This window comes from Lycium ferocissimum, chromosome 6 (genome assembly GCF_029784015.1).
Source record: "Lycium ferocissimum isolate CSIRO_LF1 chromosome 6, AGI_CSIRO_Lferr_CH_V1, whole genome shotgun sequence".
Classification (NCBI taxonomy): domain Eukaryota; kingdom Viridiplantae; phylum Streptophyta; class Magnoliopsida; order Solanales; family Solanaceae; genus Lycium; species Lycium ferocissimum.
In genome coordinates, this window is record NC_081347.1 from 18,891,090 (window position 1) to 18,905,304 (window position 14,215).

A 14,215-nucleotide genomic window follows, 5' to 3' on the forward strand; every position below is an offset into this window, starting at 1 on the left:
CACTTCTCCACATAAACCCACGATCTCCTCTCCATTAACCCACAATTATTTCTCCATTACAACCACAATCTCTCATAAAATTCCCAACTTCTTCACATCTGAAAACCCACAACCCTCTGCTCGTTTTCTTCAATGTTCCCTTTGTTTTTTTCTTTTTCACTAAACTCTTCAAGTTTTCCTTAAATTTATGTATCTGTGTAGCGGCCCTTTTCTTTGTTTTAATTTGTGAAAATTTGGTCTTGAAAGTGAAAGAGACGCTCCTAAGGTTCCTAAATTGTTGAAATTACTATATTACAGAACTAGAATTGTGTCTACCCATTGATGAAAAACGTAGGGGGTGCAGTTATTGGTTGTGGGAAGTTAAATACAGTGCTGAACATGAAGGGTAAAAATCATGACCTAGGGTTTGATATGTTGGGCTGAGATTCATGCTAAAATTTGAAATTAATTGTCCATATTGGATGGGGGTGGGGAATTTGGTATGTTTGCTGTAGTTTGGACTCGTGGGGACAAGAATATCGCACCTCCATTGAGTCGGAGGGCATTTTGATCCACATATATGCTGATTCATTAAGCCTACCATCGGTTTGTAAAAGTGATTCTGTGAAAGATGATGGAAATAATGGAGTGAATTCTGAGTAACTCCAACGGTGCGGAGGGCATTTCGATTGAGAACTTTGGTTTGACATTGTTATGCCTGCCAAACAAAACCCGACAATATACCAAATGGTCGAATATATGTGAAAACAGGAGGGTGAAGTCTAAGTAACCCCAAGCCCCAAACCCTAAAAGATTGTGCATGTATGAAAAATGAGTCTCTGATGTCTGTATATTTAGAATTGGAAAAAACTTACAAACTCTTTTTTTTTAAACTGACAGGGCCATAAATGTGTTGACGGTACCATCAATAATTTGACAAACTGTCCTTGTACAAAGACGGTACCGTCAAGTTACTTGACAGTCTGCCAACATGTTCGACGGTTCGTCGAAGTACATTGATGGTTTGCAGTCACCAGTTTCAGAGAACAGACAAAAATAACTTAAGTATCTTTGATTGAGCCTATGTTGCGCTTACTAACTGGAAAATAGCTTATGATTACAATTATGGCCCTACCTAAGTTGATAACTACACGAGGAGGTAGTTAAAGGAATACACAAAGAGAAGTGGGTAAAAGGCGGCCCAGTGGTAACCTCACGCTGAGAGATGAATCTTCAGAGGATAAAGCCGAAGTTATGCCAGTAAAGAAAAACAAGGCCCGTTTGGAATAGGCAGGTCACAGTACCATCTCGTTCACCTTCCAGTTCCTCCCAGTCTGAAGAGGAGGGGTCGTCTTAATCTGGATCAGGTGACGAAGCTGCAGAGGAGGGTTCAGAGGCTGCTTTAGGAAATGCTTCACTGGTCTCCTAGTAACCCACTACGGGGGGTGATTCATAGGCCTTCCAGTCATCCACCAGATCCCCGACTCAGTAGAGTTCACCTCCAGCCGATGATGGTGATGATGCGACAACAACATAAGAGATCAGAAGCAAAATGTTAGAAGATGATCGTCTTCGATTCACAGTCGCAGGTGCTAAGGAATTGTATGACTGCGGGTTGCTTTGAAAGGCGGGGTTGGTCTGAATGAAAATAGAACTATACACGAGGAACGGCGTATCAGTTTTGAGGGTTTGGATATCCTCCCCCGCGCCAGAGACACCATTGATCACTATAAGTTGGGCTTTATAGATAATGCTCCTAGGGAGTACTGTTCGGTGATAGTACGGGAGTTGTACGCTGCGTATATGGCCTTGATCAACAAGGTAAGAATATCGAGATAGAGACTGATTGAGATTGACCCACTGATAAAGATCGAGGTTAGAGGAGTGAGAGTTGACATCTCCGCTGAAGCAATCAATAGGGTATATTTCGGTGATGACTATACTGCTCCGAGACAGACACATGAGTTGAATGATAAACTTGACAGAAGGGAGGAGCAAACAGTCCGTCATTGGGTGGCAACAGTGATTGGCTAACCAAGAAAGAGGACAGAGACTACTGACATGTCCCAGCAGATGCTTAAGCACTGGTTGACACTTGATGGCAAGTTCTGGTAGAGTGTGTTACAGTTGCGGCTTCTTCTTATTCAGGTCGTTAATGTACTCACTGTTGACAGATCTATTATAGTTGCAATATTAATGACTAGATACCCGATTAATTTCGAGCAGTTGGCTACAGAGCTGAGGGCATCACAGTCCACCACTTTATTGATATATCCGTTTTTTATCACCGAGCTCGTTCGGAGGGCATATGTCCATATTTTACCACACATTGATCATCGAATTACAGCCTCGCATGTGTATTCAGTGAAGAAGAGTAGAGATGCGGCCATTAGAGAGGGCAAAGGTGCAGAGGATGGCTTCCCGGTATTGTTTGGGGGTGTGCCTGAGCATTAGGATATTCAGCACGATGGGGGCCGGCGGGTGACACTCATCGAGGTGTTACTCGCCCTCGCCCCCACGTTTCGAGCTGTCCGGACTACGGATCCCGAGCCTCTACATACGGATGGGCCAAATACCTAGACTCCGGTTTCCACGGCTAGCGAATGTAGCCCCCGCGGCAACGGGCCGCTCCGCGGCCACGAAGCGCTCCACGGCCACGGGGTCCCGTGCCGCGGCCACGGGGGGCGACCGAGTTGCGACCCTTATGCTCTCTCGCTCGAGAACTTTAGAAAGTTCGCAAAGCAGGTAGTGATGACATATGAGTAGTCTAAAATCATAGTCAGGCAGCTAGATGAGTTTGTAAACAAGAGGGTTGTTGCTACTATGGGTCCATTGAGGCTGGCCATGGCGGCTCACTTGGATAGTTTTGAGACACGGCTTGTAGCTTTGGAGTTATCTCGACCGAGTACTTCTACCGATACATTGAGGGTTAAGTTGGAGCAGCTGAAAGCTGCAATACTAATTTTACAGGCTCGTGATCTGAGTGAATGATGATGCCACCCCCCAGCAGGACTGAGGTGGATGAGGACGTGCTTCCGGTGGTGTAGTTACTTCATGATGAGAGAGCTCCTACTGTTACTTCAGCTGCAGATGTTAGGGGGAAGAGGAAGAGAGTGGTAGAGAATGATGATGATGATGATGATGAGGGTGATGAGGTGTGAGAGAGGACTCGACCTCGGGGGAAGATCTTAGAGGAGCAACATATCCAGGAAGCTGCCCTAAACTCTCTACAGTTGAACCACCCTTGTGGGACTACCGGGGCCACATCGAGCGGTGCTCCAGCTGGGGAGACTTTGCCACCTCCCCTTCATTCCCGGCGGTGCTGAGGATACTGCGCTCACTGGCAATGACACTCCAGCTATTACCTCGCACACCTTAGAGCCGCGAGAAGGGCAGAGCGCCTAGTGCGCCACATGTATTCCTACTCCCTTGCTTTTAGTTTACCGCATAAGGGGCACTGCAGATTTCTTTAGTTGGGGTGTGGGTACTTAATATGCAGACAATGTATATATATATGTTTAGGAACCCCCCCACCCCCACCCCCACCCCCACTTTTCTTAGCGATTTCTTTTCCTGAAGGGTTTTATTTTGTTGAAATTGGCATGTGTAGGATCTTGCTTAGATAGAATAGAGTAGTTTTGACTTATTTGGTAGTGTTCTGAAACTTATGGCATGTTTTGTGATTTTGTTGGAAAGTTTGGACCCCTTGAAAACATTAAAAGATGTATACTTAGAAACAACTACTGATTGACGCGATTGATTCTTTATATGACATTGTGATTATTGGGGTATTGTGTATGATGAATGATTGCATAGGAGGTCACAGTTGTAAAAATAATAATCCTTATGCCAATGTGTGTGTAAGATGTTAGGTGTATTCATACTATACATGTGTAATCTAGAACTTGCCTGGTTAGTCATGTTTGAATTCGGCAAATAGTTTGGTTGTGAAATGATCTTAGGTTTTCTTTGTATAAATAGTCACTTTACTTTATAAGCCTGACCATGAAATGTAAATATCCCTAGTTTTCCATTTTTTGAGCCTTTGACCTTTTTGTTGGCTAGCTGTAACAAACCCATACCTTTTTGAATTTAATTCTATCTTTGCACCGATTCCCTCCTTGATACTATGAGATAAAAGAGGCTAAAAGCCTAAGTTGGGGGTGGGATAAGTGTGAAGTAGAGGCTAAAAGCCTAAACAGGGGGTGATGTAAGTTGTGGCAGTTGAAACTCGATATGGTTGTTGTACATATTTTTTTAAAAAAATCATAAAATCAGAAAATCGTAACACCAAAAGAAGATTAAGTTTTATTAGGAATAAACCACATCGAGGTCAGAGATTTGAAAGAAAATAAGGGGAGAAAAGAAGAGGTGAAGAGAAGTGTAGTGTTCAAGGAGGGTGAGTTGCTAATACCAAAAACGTATCCTGCCCGTCCCTAAGCCTACATTACAACTGAACTTTCCAAGGATGAAAGCATAGAAAATAAGGGCAAGCCTATGGTATTTGCATGTGTAGATATGAAATGCTTTGTGAGAGTGAGTGTCTTCTCTTCTCCTTAGTCTTTTATCCCTTTTCATTATATATATATGTGTGTGGGACATTCTTTGTTCTATGTAAGGGCATAAGGATTGAAAATTGTGCAAAAGAAAGAGACCACCTAAAGTAACATTTATGTGCTACATGATATGTTTGATAAGGTAATGTCATAAATTGAAGCTTCATTGTGAGTCATAGCATTCTTGAGTTGTGCATCGTATTTTGATCATGAAAGTGAGGTGTTCCTTGGTAGTAAAACATGTATGCCTGTAGTTCGAAGTCAAAACCTGTCACACCCGAACCTTAGTAAGGCGTGACTGGCACTCGGCAGCCTAAGGGAACCGAGCGAACCAAACTGTAACTCACATTTCCTGTATCTCAAAAGGCAATATAAGACCAAGGTACTATAAGCCATAGGGGCACAAGCCCAAAAGATAACATACTTATGTCTTCAAACTAATCTCGAGTGCATGTGCCGGTAAGGTTATCCATAATAATGATACAACATAGTATATGTCGAGATAATTATAAGATATCCAACTGTGCATATCTGTCTACGAGCCTCTACAGGAGTACATGACATAAAGTGGTCGGACAAGGCCCCGCCATACCCATGCAAATGCATATGCAGCCATGCTGACTCACAGGGCAACTCCGAGGCAAGTGGAGTGCCGTGACTCGCCTTTCTTTGGTAAAGTATCCTTACTAAAAGATCCGTCAAGTCGTATCTCAAGACTGCGCAGCATAAAAGCCGGCCCCAAAGGGACGTCAGTACGAGCAATGTACTGAGTATGCAAGGTGGAAAATGCAACAAAATAGCCATATACTAAATATGAGAAGAATAAGAATCAACCTGGCATTTTTGAACTACCGATGGAAATATAGCATATGTATACATACCTCTTCATCTTCTTGCAATCTTTACTAGATCTGCATACCCTACCATAGTCCTGCTTACCTTATCATCAAATGTTATTTGAACATGTGTTGCGGCATGCAACCCGATCCAAATATGATACATGTTTCTCTATACTCTCGCATGTTTAACTATATCTAGGTAAAGTATTGTTCCTTTATCTTACTAATCATCCTATACTAAACCCTAACCGATCAGTGGTAACCGCTTTGGCCATCGGTGGTAATAGCTCTGCCCCCGTCCGATTATCGCCCGACAGCAGAGCGCATCTGCCCGACCCGGTCAATGATAGCCGATCGGCCGTAACACGGTGGTAATCGCCCGGCGGGCACACCCCAGTGGTAAATATATACATCACGCCCAATCGGTCGTGAGACCGTTAGGTAATTATAATCAACATCATAACTAAACTTCTACAAGTAGTCTCTATACGCACTTCCCGTGGTCATCACTACATAATCACATAAGACTTATAAACGCACATTCGAGCCATTAGTACTTCTTCGACTTGACTAAACATTATCCAAGTCCTGAGATACAACATAAACCTCTCTTCGAACACTAAATACCTCATTAGAGATCCTTTGCTAGCACTCTATTCGTGTCCTATAAAATATTCCTTAAGAACCTGTTCCTAAACTCATTGGATTATTATTATGGAACCGTCATCATGAACACGTCTCACCTTGAAGGAACAAAGTCATAAAATGAGATCAACATCAATGAATGACAATAATAGTCATGAGACAAGCTCAAGGATATTAGAAGAACATCGAGAATTGTAAGCTTTGGTACTTTTAGAAACGAGTTTATTGAAGATGTCATATATAGGTTCACAACAAAGGAATCATGCCTTAAGAAAGAAAGGTTTAGCCTTAACATACCTTTCGGTCTTCTTAGTCACCCAACGCTTATTCTCCCAAGCTCGTATGTCTACATATAAATCATTTATACTATCATTAGACTTGTTGCCACACACTTGTCTCAAGCATTTAAATGAAACCCCTTTTTGAATCTGCCGAAATTCGGGCAGCATCTCCCCTGTTTATATGCCCAGCTCGAAATCATAATCCAGCAACCAACAACAATAATAACAACACCAACATCAACCACAATATTATCAATACCAATATATTCCATAAAATATCCCACATGACATTTGTCCAATTTTTCCACAAACAAATCCACTATACGATTATTCTACAACTCTACTTCCGTAAATAAACTTATATCCATATCAATAAGGAGAGATTCATACCTTATTCTCGCTAATACCGTGATATCTCCAATATTTGCCTGGAATTCCAATCAAGATTCACTGCAATACGATAGTATAATCGTAACTATGCGCTGTCCAAACTTAAATCCGAAGATTATACTTAATTCGCGTTAAAATCTAGTGGACAGAAGTTGGGAGAATTTTCTAGAAGATTTGGGAAATATTTGGAGAATTCTTGGCTGAAAAATGAGGTTTAGGATCAGATTTGATCCTTAAATAGTGGGTCAAATTCTGATCGGGTCACGTAGCGATCTGGCAAGTCGCACGTAGCGACCGTAGCATTTACACCGTGTCGGCCCTAAATTGTAACGTCCATAATTCTCCACTTCGATGCCGTATCGACGAGCGGTTTGTTGCGTTGAAAACTTGACTTGAAGAACTTCATTTCAGGCTTTTGAAACACTTTAAAACTCCTAACATACCTGGAGATATACCCCTCCAAATTGACCCAACATTCTTCCCAAAATTTTGCCAATTTACAAATATTTGACAAACTTATTTTCTTTGATTTGCTTGGTCTTGGAATCTTCCGAAACTCTCCACACATGATATTTATCATTAATCATACTTGATAATAGTCATTTCTTTTGGTTCCAAGGTTGTCCTTCTCGGTTATGACTTACGAGATCGTAATTCATCCTTTACTCATACAATATACTTAAAAATGCTTCGTTCCTCACAATCCAAAGTCGTTTTACTTAGCCATTCTAGACATACGTTCAAATTTACTAAGTGCTTCTCTGAAAGTACGAGGTGTAACAAAACCATTGTAGACATTATTACTTTGTGATATCTCGGTGATAGTTGAGTCATTGTGTTGTTTTACTTTGTCTTAAGGATAAGCAAAAACTCTAAGTTGGGGGTGTTGATGTGCTGTGAAATTATGGCACATTTGATGCTTTTTAACTCTAAGTTTTACTTGTTTTCGAGTAAGTTTGTGTCAGTTTGATGTGCTTTGTGTTTGTTGCAGGTATTCGTTAGTCGGACTAAAGCAAGTGAAAATGAGGAAATTTAAGACTCAGCGCTGTTTATGTACTTATGTAGAATCATCGTTAATCAACTAACCGTCAATTGAGCAGTCGTTATGCTTAATTAGAGAAGTTCAGAGACTGTGCAACTTTGGGATAAAAAAGGATGAGAAGATTGACGGACCGTCAACATGCTCGATGGTCCTTCGAAGTGCACGTCATTTGACAAACTGAGGCTTGGCTCTCTGGCAGCAGACCGTCAAGTGTATCGTCGTTACTCGACGGTACCATCGATGTACATTGACGGTCTATCGAGTTGAAAACCGACTAGAGCAGTTTAGTCTTTATTAATTTCGAGTTTTTGACTTGTATAAATACCTGATAGGGTTTTATTTTTCAGACATCTTGAGTTTAAGACTTGTATTGAGCACTTTGAGTTCTTAGTACTTTTCAAGGGTTTCAAGTCTATTCTATTTTTGTTTACCTTCAATTCTCTTTGTAAGTTTAATAACAATTACAATGTTTTGTGTTTTCGTAGCTTCCATCAGTATCCAAACTCCCTACTAAGGTTGTGGACCCAAGGATGGGTGTTTTGCGAATGAGTTTCTAGTTGTGATATATGCATAATGGGTTGTTAGGATTTATTAGTTCTTCATTATTCATTGTTAGTTGATGGTTGCAAACATTAGCGTATGCCATAAATCTTGATTTACTTGGGAAAATAATTAGGGTTTGGTAAGAATTAATAACAAGAACTAAAGGCTTTAAACCTTGTTCAATAAATTCAGTTAGGAATAAGAGGAATTTCCTTGGCATAATCAATCGTTCTTCATATAAACTCTTTTGTATTTGGGAAAAATCATAAAGAGATATTGTTCTTAATTATTGGGAAATATTAGGAACTCCGTTAGAGATTAAGTGCACTCATACAACGTCCCATTAGAAGTATATCATACTAGAACCCTAAGCATTGTATTCATTTGGAAGGGACACAACCTTAGTTTCTTTTACCATATATTACAATCCAAAGCAATTAGTCATAAACAACCAACTTTCTACAAATTCCTCGGAATAAAACATTAGACCAAAATAAAGTATTATATGATTTTAGTAACTTTTCACACCATATTCCGCGTGAGATTCGAACCGAACCTTATTGGGTTACTATATTTGACATCATCCGCTTTACGATAATAAAAGGTGTAATTTGAGCATATCAAATTTTTTAATCGGAATCTTAACGAGTAAATCGTAATCTATCTCGAAAGTCGAACGGGAGCCACGAACACTTAAACTTGAGCTTTTCCCTTCCGAAGCGCCTCCGAACGAGCAAAATCTATTAAATACTACTTCTACATTAATACACGAGTCTAAGAATACCCATATTGTCATACTTCTAATTGGAACTCCAAAATTGACCTAAATTAGCCAAACCCAAACCCTAAGGGCAAAACTGGCATTTTAGGTTAGAATTAGTTACCCATAGCCTAATTAGTGTAAGACCAGAAAACCATGCAAAACTAATCATGGATTGACCTCCCATTTATCAAGAATTCCCAATTTCAACCTAGAGGTAAAACCCCCAATTTGCTATCCAAAAATCATGATTTCTAACATGGAATTCCTTAATAATCAATGATATAAAGGTAATAGGAGGATTAGACACTTACCCAGTAGAAGAAACTTCGAAAATCTCTTGAAAATATCCTTAAACCGAGGTCGCAAGTTCCAAATATGTGAATGAATAGCCAAATCTCAAAATGCGGGAATAAATATCTAATTGTCCAGGGATTTCGGCATCAGCGACCCAATTCCTCACACATGCAGGCCCGCTTCTCTTGCCCAAACCTCGCTGATGCGAGGTCCACTAACCAGCTCATTCGCTATCGGTGCGGCCCAAAATGCATGGGAGCGGCTCCATCCCTACGGACTATTTCACGCAGAAGTAGCCCATGCCCTCCTAAGTCAATCTGGCACCTGCGGCCCACTTGCACAGGTGTGGCCTAAAGCTCGCGGAAGTGAGACACCAGAAACCAGCAAGCCTAAAACATATTCCAAGTTCAATCCAACACTCCCCCCCCCCCCCCCCAAGGACACAAACCAAATATGCAGCCTAGTTCTATAACATGGAACGAACTTGCTCGCACACTAAAAATTTCAAAAAGAAGTCATTTTGACCGGTGTTGACCGAGGTCAACTCCAAAACCATAAATTCTCATAATCTCAACTAATGACCCAAAACACACCCGAACATTTCGAGATCCGAACCAACTACTTTACCAAGTCAGAAACTGCGTTCCGGACCTAAAGGAGCATCAAAATTCTATTTCGAACATGTTTACCCAAAAGTCAACTATTGTTCAAACCTTTTCCAATAAAATCAAACTTAAGAATTCAAAACATTGATTTCCCTCATCGATTATAGTCTAATTGCCTCGATAATCGCGCCACCCATTTTCAAAGTCAAATATGGCAAAATAAAGCTAAGGGAAGGGTCATTTGGGTAAAAATAGGTAAAATTGTCGAAACGACCTAACATGTCGTTACAATGGAATATTAAGACAAAATCTAAACAAGAATGACCCATAAAACCCTACACAATCTATTTATAAAGATCTAAAAATACCGAATAAATTGTGACAAAAATCCCCCTGTGTGCCACATATGGCCCGTAAGTTGGGCGTAAGTGGCATATGCGGTCTGCATGTTCAGCTCTGTCCTTCAGAAGTTGAAGCTAGGGATTCCAGGATCTTGACTGTATGTTGACTTGAGGACTGTACATGAGATCTACGGCCCGTATGTGGAGCTCGTACGTTGCTTCCTGAGATACCAATTTTCCAACAAATCATTCCAGGGATGGACTTGCAACCCGTATGTGGCATTTACTGCCTGCATATGTCACCCATGTTCATTCCTAGATTTCAGCCATGTTTTTCAGCTCTGTGAATCTTCATCTACGAAACGACTTACAGTCCGGATCTAAGTTCTGCAGCTCGTATGTGGAGCTGTCTATTGGTCTTTCAAAGACTTCATTCTCAGCTTCCATCCGTGGCACCACTTGCGATCCACAAGTTACTTTTATGGACCGTATGTCACCAGAATCAGGATACTTTGCATAATTTTCCTTATTTTCTCCATTTTATCCCTAAATACCCTACAACACAACAATTAACATGAGAAATGACACGAAATCACTTAAAACAAGTAAATTCTTCATAAAAAGATACCAAATGTGTCATAATCCCACAACACAACACTTGACCCGATGTTAATCGTGGTCAACTCAAACTCATGAACTTAACTAGTTTCCTGACCAAGTGTTTGAAAGAGTCCCAAACCACTCGGGATCCATCCCAACCATCTAACTAAGTCATAAATCACGTTTTGATTTTAACTAAACTGTCCAAACTCGAATCCGTGTTTGTTAAGCCTAGATGTAGACTTTGTTCAACCCTTTTTATTTCTTCTAACTTAAGAACTTCAAATTTTAAATTTTCTTCTCATATGGTCACCCGATTGCCTCGGGAACTGTGTCACCCATTCCTGCAGGTCAGAAACATCATATTAAAGCTACGAGAAGTGTTATTTAGGGAAAAAGGGTCTTAAAATTCAAAATGACCTGGTGAGTCATTACAAACATAAATGTATTTCTACTGTAAATGATAAAGTGTCTCCAATTCTTAAAGAAACGTCTAAATCTCTATCTAATACTTTAGATCTAGACTATGCTTTGGTTTTCTAATTGTTGAATTATAGTCTTTTATTTGTTTCTCAGATAACTAAAGTCTATCTTGTGTTGTCGGGTTTTGGCACGAGGAAATTGATGGTCAGCCCAATTCGCCTAAAAGTTTATGGGTTGGGCATAAGATAATAAGAAACGGGTTGATTTTTAACTCATCCAACAGAACACATTTTTAAATTGATTGTCATTTCAGCCCAATATAGTGCCCAAATATGGCCCAATGTTTTAATACTTTTGTTTCAACAAGCAATGTTTTAATAAACTACAACGTTATGGACCTAGTTAGAACTAGTTTTAACTATTTATATCATATAAAATGTGTCTTCATGAAAATGTTTCATTTTAGAGATGATTTCTCAAATTATCTTAAATTGTGTATTGAAGTAGGTAACTTGTGTTGGTTCTATCTTGTGATAATTAATTTAAACATTAAAGGCTAATGATAATATTCATATGTTAGTGAAATATATACATCAAAACAAAGTGACCTTGTCGTTGAAAAAATTGGGTCAAAGTTGTGCGGGTCATGACCCAGCCCATTTCATCTCAAGCAACCTTTAGGTCAATTTCATCCCACCCCATTCATTACCCAAGCCCTTTTGACACCCATAGTTTTGGTATTAGGTGAGAAAAATTGTATTAAATGGATTTGACATCGAAAAGTTTTGACAAGTTACATAAAAATTTTAAATGTGGAAAGCACTGCAGAAAAAATAAAGCTGAAATTTGGCTATGACATCGACGATTGAGGCATACATACTTTGATTTTCTGAAGAAAATTATTTCCTTCTTTGTTTGAGCTAGTAGATCTTCATGATTTCTGTTGTAATGTTTGTGAACTTGAAAAGTCACCGAGTTTCTTTTTCATTGGGTTTGAATAGAAATCCTCTTCCGTTCATAGCTATTCATTTTGTTGTGTGGCTCCATCTAAAATTCCAACTTTGGAAGAATCACATTGGTTTGTTGCTTTTATTGATGATCGCACTGGGATGACTTGGTTGTGGTTGATGATTTCCAAAAGGGAAGTCAATTTAATTTTTAAAAAATTTATAAAATGATTAAATTTGCTACGAATCGGGTCCTATAATGTACAAATTTATGGGAGAGTGACATACACTCTCCTTGCCACATGTGTATTTATTTGTTTTCTTCTTTTTTTTTTAATTTTTCGACTTACGTGTCATTTTTTTTTAAATAAAAATAAAAAACTGAATTTTCATGAAAAAAAAATGAGTTTTAAAACCCGTAATATGATTTTTTTTAAACCCATTTAAAAAAAAAAAAACTAAAAACATGGATTAAAAAGCCGTTTTGGATTTTTAAAACCCTTTTTAAAAATAAAAAAAATCGAAAAATTTGTTTTTTTTTTTAAAAACCCGTTTTGAAAAAAGAAAAAAAAATTGAAAAATGATTTTTTTTTTAAATATGGAAAAATGGATTTGTTAAAAATATGGAAAACTTGATTATTTTTTTAAAATGTCTTAAAAAATCTTGATTTCATTTTCTTAGGACACTTTTATTTTTCAAATAAAATCCGGAAAAATGTTTTTCTTGCCAAAATGTGAACAAAACTTTTTTATAAAATTTTGAAAAATTAATTATTTTCTTAACATGTGGAAAACCCGTTTTTTAAAACTAAATGTGGAAGACTAGATTTATTTTCAAATTTTTAAGAAAATGCGAAGAAATAAAAATTAAGTTTTCCCCTTTTTTTATGTTTCTCACTCTCTCAAAGAGAGTGAAACACACTCTCTTTGCCACATCGGCGTTTGGGGGTAATTATTCCGTTTTAAATAAGTTTAGGGGGGTAATAGATAAGGTGTGTCGTAAGTTCGGGGGTCATAGTTCGGGGGTAATGGTGCCTTATCCCAAAAATTTATAAAATGATTAAGAATCAGTATAATGTACAAATTTGGGTCCTGCAAAGTGATAATGAAGGAGAATATATGTCACGGTCCGTTTTGTAAGACAAGAGGGCACCCACACTATCTCTTTGGTGGGCGAACCCTTCCCTTAACCACATTCACTTTAAATAAAGATATGCAAAGTAAAGTCGAAATCATACTGAGTCACAACAGATACAAAATGTATCTAGATAAATAAGTGTAAGTACTAAAACATCAACAACCCCAAAACTTGGTTTGAACTCGTACAAGAGCTTCTAATTCTACTACAACATCTGAATATTGAATACAAGTCTAAAACTACATAACTAAAGTCTGTCTGTGAATCAAAAAGACAGATAAGCAAGCTATAGATCCGGCAAGTTGCTCACCCTAAAATCTCCGGAAGGAAGGCCTCGGAATCACTCTCGAGGTCTTGAACTAGATCATGGCTCAAACTATGCAATCAACAAAAAGTGCAGCAAGAGTAGTATGAGTACAACACTAGTACTCGTAGGCATCATAACGATTAGATAATGTATATAAATAGGATAAGATTAGCCAGAGTGCATAAAATACCAATTAAGACAGTCAATGAGTAAATAAATGATCTAATGCAATACAATGCCCCCCAGACCACCTCTCTAATCCCGTACACACACGCTAAGGGTTATGCCTCAAATTCATGACCCATGGGGGACCAGTGAAGTCCGTGTACCATATCGCTCTCCGACAAAGCCTCAAAGTTATCAATAGCACTCGCTTTCCGGCAAAGACCTCAGAAGCTATCAATATGAGTCGCTTTCCAGCAAAGACATCGGAAGCTATCAATCAACTCACTCTCCGGCAAAGACCTCAAAGGCTATCAATCACTCTCTTACCATCATATCAGTCATGTGTAAAAATGGAAA